This window comes from Meriones unguiculatus, chromosome 3, assembly GCF_030254825.1.
Source record: "Meriones unguiculatus strain TT.TT164.6M chromosome 3, Bangor_MerUng_6.1, whole genome shotgun sequence".
NCBI lineage: Eukaryota > Metazoa > Chordata > Mammalia > Rodentia > Muridae > Meriones > Meriones unguiculatus.
In genome coordinates, this window is record NC_083351.1 from 107,546,732 (window position 1) to 107,552,950 (window position 6,219).

General features: G+C 43.8%; 1 non-coding gene across 1 annotated transcript; it reads right to left on the reverse strand.

Annotated features, from left to right (window-relative positions):
- Window positions 1-4,332: 4,332 nt before the first annotated feature.
- On the reverse strand, window positions 4,333-4,464 carry LOC132653365 (small nucleolar RNA SNORA17). Its single transcript, XR_009591128.1, has one exon. It is a non-coding gene; the product is annotated as a small nucleolar RNA SNORA17 (small nucleolar RNA).
- Window positions 4,465-6,219: the final 1,755 nt, after the last annotated feature.

The following is a 6,219-nucleotide window of genomic DNA, read 5'->3' on the forward strand; positions in this document are numbered from 1 at the left end:
CACAAGCAAATGTCCCAAGAATTCTATATCTCTAAGCCGTCTTTGCTTCCCACTCTCATCCCTCCATCTAGTCACTGGGTTCAAATGCCTTTGGGTATGGAGGATATTGGAAAATTGTCAATGGTGTTTTGCTCTTCTAAAAATCTGGCTCTAAAGATAGGATTTGTGTTCCCTTCATTAGACCCAAGAAGTTTGTGTAATAGCTCCCTCCAAAGCTTCTGTCCTGTGTTAGTCTGGCCCTCTGGTTCTGTGACAGGGAGAAGGAAAACAAAACAACCCCCACCCCACCCCACCCCCCCCAAAAAAAAACCAGAACACCAGGTCAGCTCAGGAAAAGACACCATGCACCTGAGATCAGATAAAAGGTAAACTATTTCCATTGGAGGTTAGTGCTGCTTATCTCATCACATTTAGTTTTTTGTTTGCTTGTTTGTTTTTTTAATCAACTCAGTAGCCTAGCCCCAGACATCTCCAAGCCTCTGAAACATCAAGTGCACCCAGACCAGACAGTGATCAACAGGGCATCCAGTGGAGCCTCTAACCTCTGAGGGTTTAGATGCCTTGTGGCTAAGGACTGAATCCGGAAGGAGCTTTCTTTCACACCCTCCATTGCAGGCTGTGGGGCCACAAACAGGTGCAGCTTGCTCAAAGAGAGAATTTGCTGTACTGCTTCCGATGTGTTAATATTCTGAAAGAGCCCATGTGCTTAGGTGGGTGTGAACTGTATAACCTGTAGTGATTATATAAGTGACTGTGCTGGATTATGATGGTGAGTGTATTATAGCTCAGCCTGGATCCTAGACTTCAAGATAAGGAGACAACTGAAAACATGATCTAGCTTTGTAAAACGTTTCCAAATTATCAACAATAAACTTTCAGATAAAAAAAATAGAGCAAGTTTATATGGCAATGTAGAAATAAAAAAAAAGAATTCAATAAAAATGTGTGGTAGTCCTCAAAACAAGGGCAAATATGTTGTAAATAAAGTGTCAACACAAACCATGCCTCAAAAGACAGATGATGTCAAAGCTCAGCAAGACTCAATGTATAATTTTTTTTCTTTTTGCACCTCTCTCTAAAGTTGATACTAAAAGGAATAAAAGAGTATTTAAGACATTAAAAAAAATCATCATAAATCTTTAGCTGAGATAGACCAGCAGTGGAATCTAAGGTCAAATCTAGAGGATGGTAGATTTGATTCCAAAGAGGAATTGGAAGAGAATCTCATTGCTTTGTAGCCAGTTGTTGAGGGTCCATGGGTAAATGGTGAAATAGACTTGTTGGCAAGTGGCTCTGTTGCAATGTCAGACTGTTCTGGAAGCTTGATTGAAGTCTCTTTACCACTGGCTGAGCATCTAGCATCCTGAGACGCTGTGAACAAGAGGGAAGAGACTTCTGAGAAGGTTTTGTACAAAATATTTTTTAGTTTGGACATAATGGAAATTGCCAAAGTTGCAACAGGCTCCTGATCCTACTTCTAAGAGACATGGGACCAACATTCCAAACACCAGTGGAGATTTGGTTAAGCCAACAGCGCCTGTAGAAAATGTACTGCTGGTCAATGGTTCTTCTCTAACTTCTGGCCAACTTCAAGTTGATATCACACTCAGGAGAAACAATAATGTATCAGATGACCTCTGAGCTTCACCAGGAACATGCTCACCTGAATAGCTCATCTCACAGACAAATAATGTCAAATTCATCCACAATGAAGCTGTTACCCAGTATCGCAGCTGGGAAACGAAATCACAGGGGAGAAACTCAGCTTCACATTGTTTCTATGAAAAGCTATCTACCTTCTGTTGAATACCTCTTGTAAAGCAGTACTGACCTGGCTGTAAACAACCTTCCTGGACAGACAAAAATGCATAAAGCTTGCAGTTAAGAACACCCTGAAGGTAGCAGAATTGCTGCTCCATAGTAATGCTTTGATGAACACCATTGATTATCAAATCACTCACCAGTCCACATTGTTGCCAGGAATGTATAAGTGGATATGGTCAAGAATATGCTTCAGGAAATGCCACTAACATGTTTGGTGCATGGCCCATGGATTATATAGACAATGAAAATATAGTGTCATTATTGCTGCTACCAAAGAATGAATCATTTTCAACTAGCCTTTGCTTGATTGTGAATTCTGGGCAATTACAAAAAAAGGGGGGGGGGGGCTGCTGGTACTGATGGGCTGTAGGCTTTCTACAGAACAATGGGAAATATTCAGCCAATTTAAGATAGTTCTTCTTTTTAAACTTTGGTTCTTTGTGAATTTAACACTCTGCTACACAATCCCACTCATCCCTCCTCCCCTAATACTTGTCCTCCACCCTTCTAACCTCCCCCACAACACTGAAGAAAAATCTCATTGTGCAAGCTGTAGTGTGTCACAATGTATCCCACCATACACGTTTGTCCATACTTCTTGCTTATAAATGTTCATTGCAGTGACTTGTTGGTCTGGTATGAGGCCTTTGGGTTCTGCTACTCTATGAATACTGGAATCTCACTGGGACCTCTCTTAGATATCCTGTTGTTACCCTGTGTCGTAGAAAACCTGCTGTTTTTGATCTGTAGGACAGTCACCTTCATGCATTCCAGCAGTTTATCAATGGATAGATGTTGGGGTGGGCCAATTCAGAACCCTATGTCTGGGCCTGAGAGGTATCTGAGCTGGTCTGCCCACGGGCTCTCCCAGTCTCCTGTCCACCACTGTGGACGGCTCACTGGCCATACCTGAAACCAGGGCCAGCAGGACATAGTCTGCTCTCTTTAGTGATGCAGTCTGTAAGGAAGATAGCCAGTTCTTCCACTTTCATGAGCCTGGGGCTAGCTCTCTAGGCTGCCATAGGTAGAGAGGGATTAGGGACTGGAGGATGGTGTCTCCCCATCATCTGTGGCATCACACATCACACAAGAGGCAAGGCTGGCTCTCCTGTGCTCATATGCAACCCAAGGCCACCTCTACTCTGCTGTTCAGGCAAGGCACATGGTCCGCTGTCCTAAGTTCTGCAGCAGGTGAGGGGCAGGGACAGCTTTCCTGCTCTCCCAGGCCAGCTCTCCCACCGGTTATTGGTGCAAAAGCTGGGGAAGGCATCTCTCCCTAGCCCATGCTGCTACAGGGCAGACAAATATGGGGCCAGTCCTTCCATGCTCACAGCTTGGGATGGCTAATTTGAGCCCGTGCCATTAGCATCAGCTCTACTATTCAGAGCAGGTGCAAGGCCCACCTTCCTAAGTGCTGTAGCTGATAAAGGACAGGGCCAGCTCTCTTGCTCTGAGGACTTTGGGGCTAGATCTCCCACTGGCTGTGGGTGGTGATGGGCAAGGGGGAAGAGTGTATCTCTCTCTCCTCCATGCCATCACCACTGCACAGGAAACAAGTGTCAGGGCCTGCTCTCCCAAGCTCATATTCTTGGGGTCGGCTCACTCATAATTCATCCAGTGCGCTGGCCTGCTCTCCTGAGTGCTCCACTTGGATTGGGTAGAGCCAGCCTCTCATGCTCTCATGCCTCCAGGACCAGCTCTCCCACGATGCCCAAATGAGAGGTAGGGCCAGTTCTGCACAGCCCTCAGACATCTACATGTCTATGGCCTAGACCAGATGCCTACCCGGCCTTTGGTGGTAACAGACCCCTGCTACTATAGGGCCATAGACCCAGATGTGTCTGCCTGCTGCATCTCAGGCCACATACCCACCATGGTCCTAGGTGGCATCACCAGCATCTCACATAAGGCTGTTCCTCACTACTCTTGAGCATCCAGCTCTGCCTCTCTTCATTGTGCCCATAATCTTCTCTTTCTCTTCCATTTCTCCTCTTCTTACTTGGTCTTCTTAGTGGCACCTGGGGTCTCTAAGTATCTTGACTAGTTTCAGGAGTACTATGTCCCATTCATGCATTCTGGCACTGAGCAGTGGTCATCCTAGCCATCATCTGCACCTCCAGCATGTGCAACCCTGGACTGATGGTCATTGCAGACATGGTCTGCTCCCCGAGGCCTAAGCAGATCTGGATGTTGGTCATCTCAGGAATGGCCTGGCCCTCTCAGCCTCCACAGACATGGACTAATGGTCATCTCAGGTTAGCTCTCTGACCAGGCCTCACGGCACAGGTCTAGTGGTAATCTTGGCCTTGCTAGTTTCCCAGGCCCACGTGAGTGGCCCTTTGAGAAGGCTATCTTTGTCTGGCTCACTCTCGCCTGTGCATTCCCCATGCAGTGTATTCTAGTCTGTGTTGACCTGCACTGTGCAGGCTGGTAGTCTTCTCAGGCCAGCTGCCTGTCCAAGACCCCTGGTGCTGGACTAGTAGTCTTCTTAGGCTCACATTTTCAGCGAATGTTAGGCTACTGATCATTCAGATGTTCACAGGTCAGAAGACTGAGTATAGACATGATCTCTAATCTCTCTGCCACCTACTAATACGCATGTGACCTATCAATCACACCTGCAATACCTCTAGAGTAAGGGAGATAGGTCTCAAGGTTAAAAAGACAGTACAGTAACTCATGTCATTGTTCCTGGAGATGAAGCTCAAAGTACTTTGAACTGTATGCTTTAGAATTCTCAGTGGATTCTGGATCCTCTAGTGTAATAGGGTAAATGCAAACATAGCAAAGTACATGAACAGGAAGAAAATGGTGAGATTTCTGGAGGTCCACAGAGGAGCAGGAGAGCAGCTGTTACCAAAGCTGTTTGATGGATGCCTCTTCTTTTGGGGGGCAGCGGAAGAGTAAGTTACAACATCTTCCAAAGGGTGACCCTCTTAAACATATTGCTCCAGCAGGGGCAAGGTCCTCTGTAGAAAGTCCAAGACATACAGTGTTATGACTCAGATCATTAACACAGTTGTGTACCGTGACAAATCTCATCATCGATGAAGATGTGATTCACTGTTGTCCAGAAAGGACTCCTTGGGGAAAAGTCTGGATGGGCTTATCAGCTGTGTACTGGCCTTTGAACTGCTTCCTCTTAACAGTTAAGTGTTATACCAGGTGAATGTTTTCATGTTTGAACATGCATAGCTTACGAGAACCCAGCTACTATGATATGTTTATTCACATTTGGTAAATATATAGAACCATTCACAATTTTCTCTTTGAGTTGGAAAATAAAACAATTGATGCTCTATTAGGAATTCATTTAGATGCTGAAGCTGCTTTTAAGATATTTTTGTTCTCTTTAGGGTGCAACTATAACTCAGTGGTAGAGACTTCATGAACCATGCACGAGGCATGAGGTTCCACACTGGGACCTGCAAAGATGTTTTCATTTTACAAGCGGCCTGTGGCTTCTGATTGATTATGACTTTCAGTTTTACCAGCATCTATCAAAATTAAATAAGTGAGATGGCACCAGAGGTACTTGTTAAATCTGTAAGTGGTCTATCATTAATTTTTATCCTTTAGTAAAGACAATATTATCTGATGATTTAATAAGTTTTGTTATAATGATAATAGAGCATCTATCTAAATGTGAAATTAGAGTTGAAAGTTGTATCTGCAGGTATTTTTTCCATGAAGATGCTTTCATTTCTTATATATTTCTTGGCCTTCTTTCATGTTCATTCATTTTTAAAATCTTGTTTATGCATTAGTGTAAAAAGAGCTTCTGTTTGTCTGCCATCATGAATGCTTACTGCCTCTGTCTGCTATCCTAGTCCTAGTCCTAAAAGCTTCTATCCTCCATTAATCTTGGCCTAGAATACTTTTATACTCTGAGACTTACTGTTGAATAAGCTCATTCTTTCTTGTTCTTTCTGAACTCTGGATAAGCTCAACTTATCTGTTCTGGCTCAAACTCTTCTTCAAAATGGCTGATTCAATGCTGGCATTTCTTGGCTTCTGGCTTAACTGCTCTCCTTGGCCTTAAAGCAACTCTGGCAATCTGGTATAATCTTTTGGTTCCACATTCTCTGTCTTTAGCTTGTTTTTTTCTCTCTACAACTTGTTTCTGTAAAACTGTCCCAGTTAAAAAAAAAACAAAACAAACAAACAAACAAACAAAAAACAAAACTGCTCTCCTCTCTCTCTCTGTCTATCTCGTTCTCTTTCTCTGTGTCAGCTTCTCTTTCCTGTTTGTCTCCTGAAAGTTGGGTGTATCCTATATTTGACTCATTCTGACAAATATTTCTCTGATTGGTCATTTTGTCTGCACCCCACTTAGAAATTTCAAACAAGGGTGTTTCCTTCTAAAAAGTAACTTTACCATTGTTGTTTGGGGGT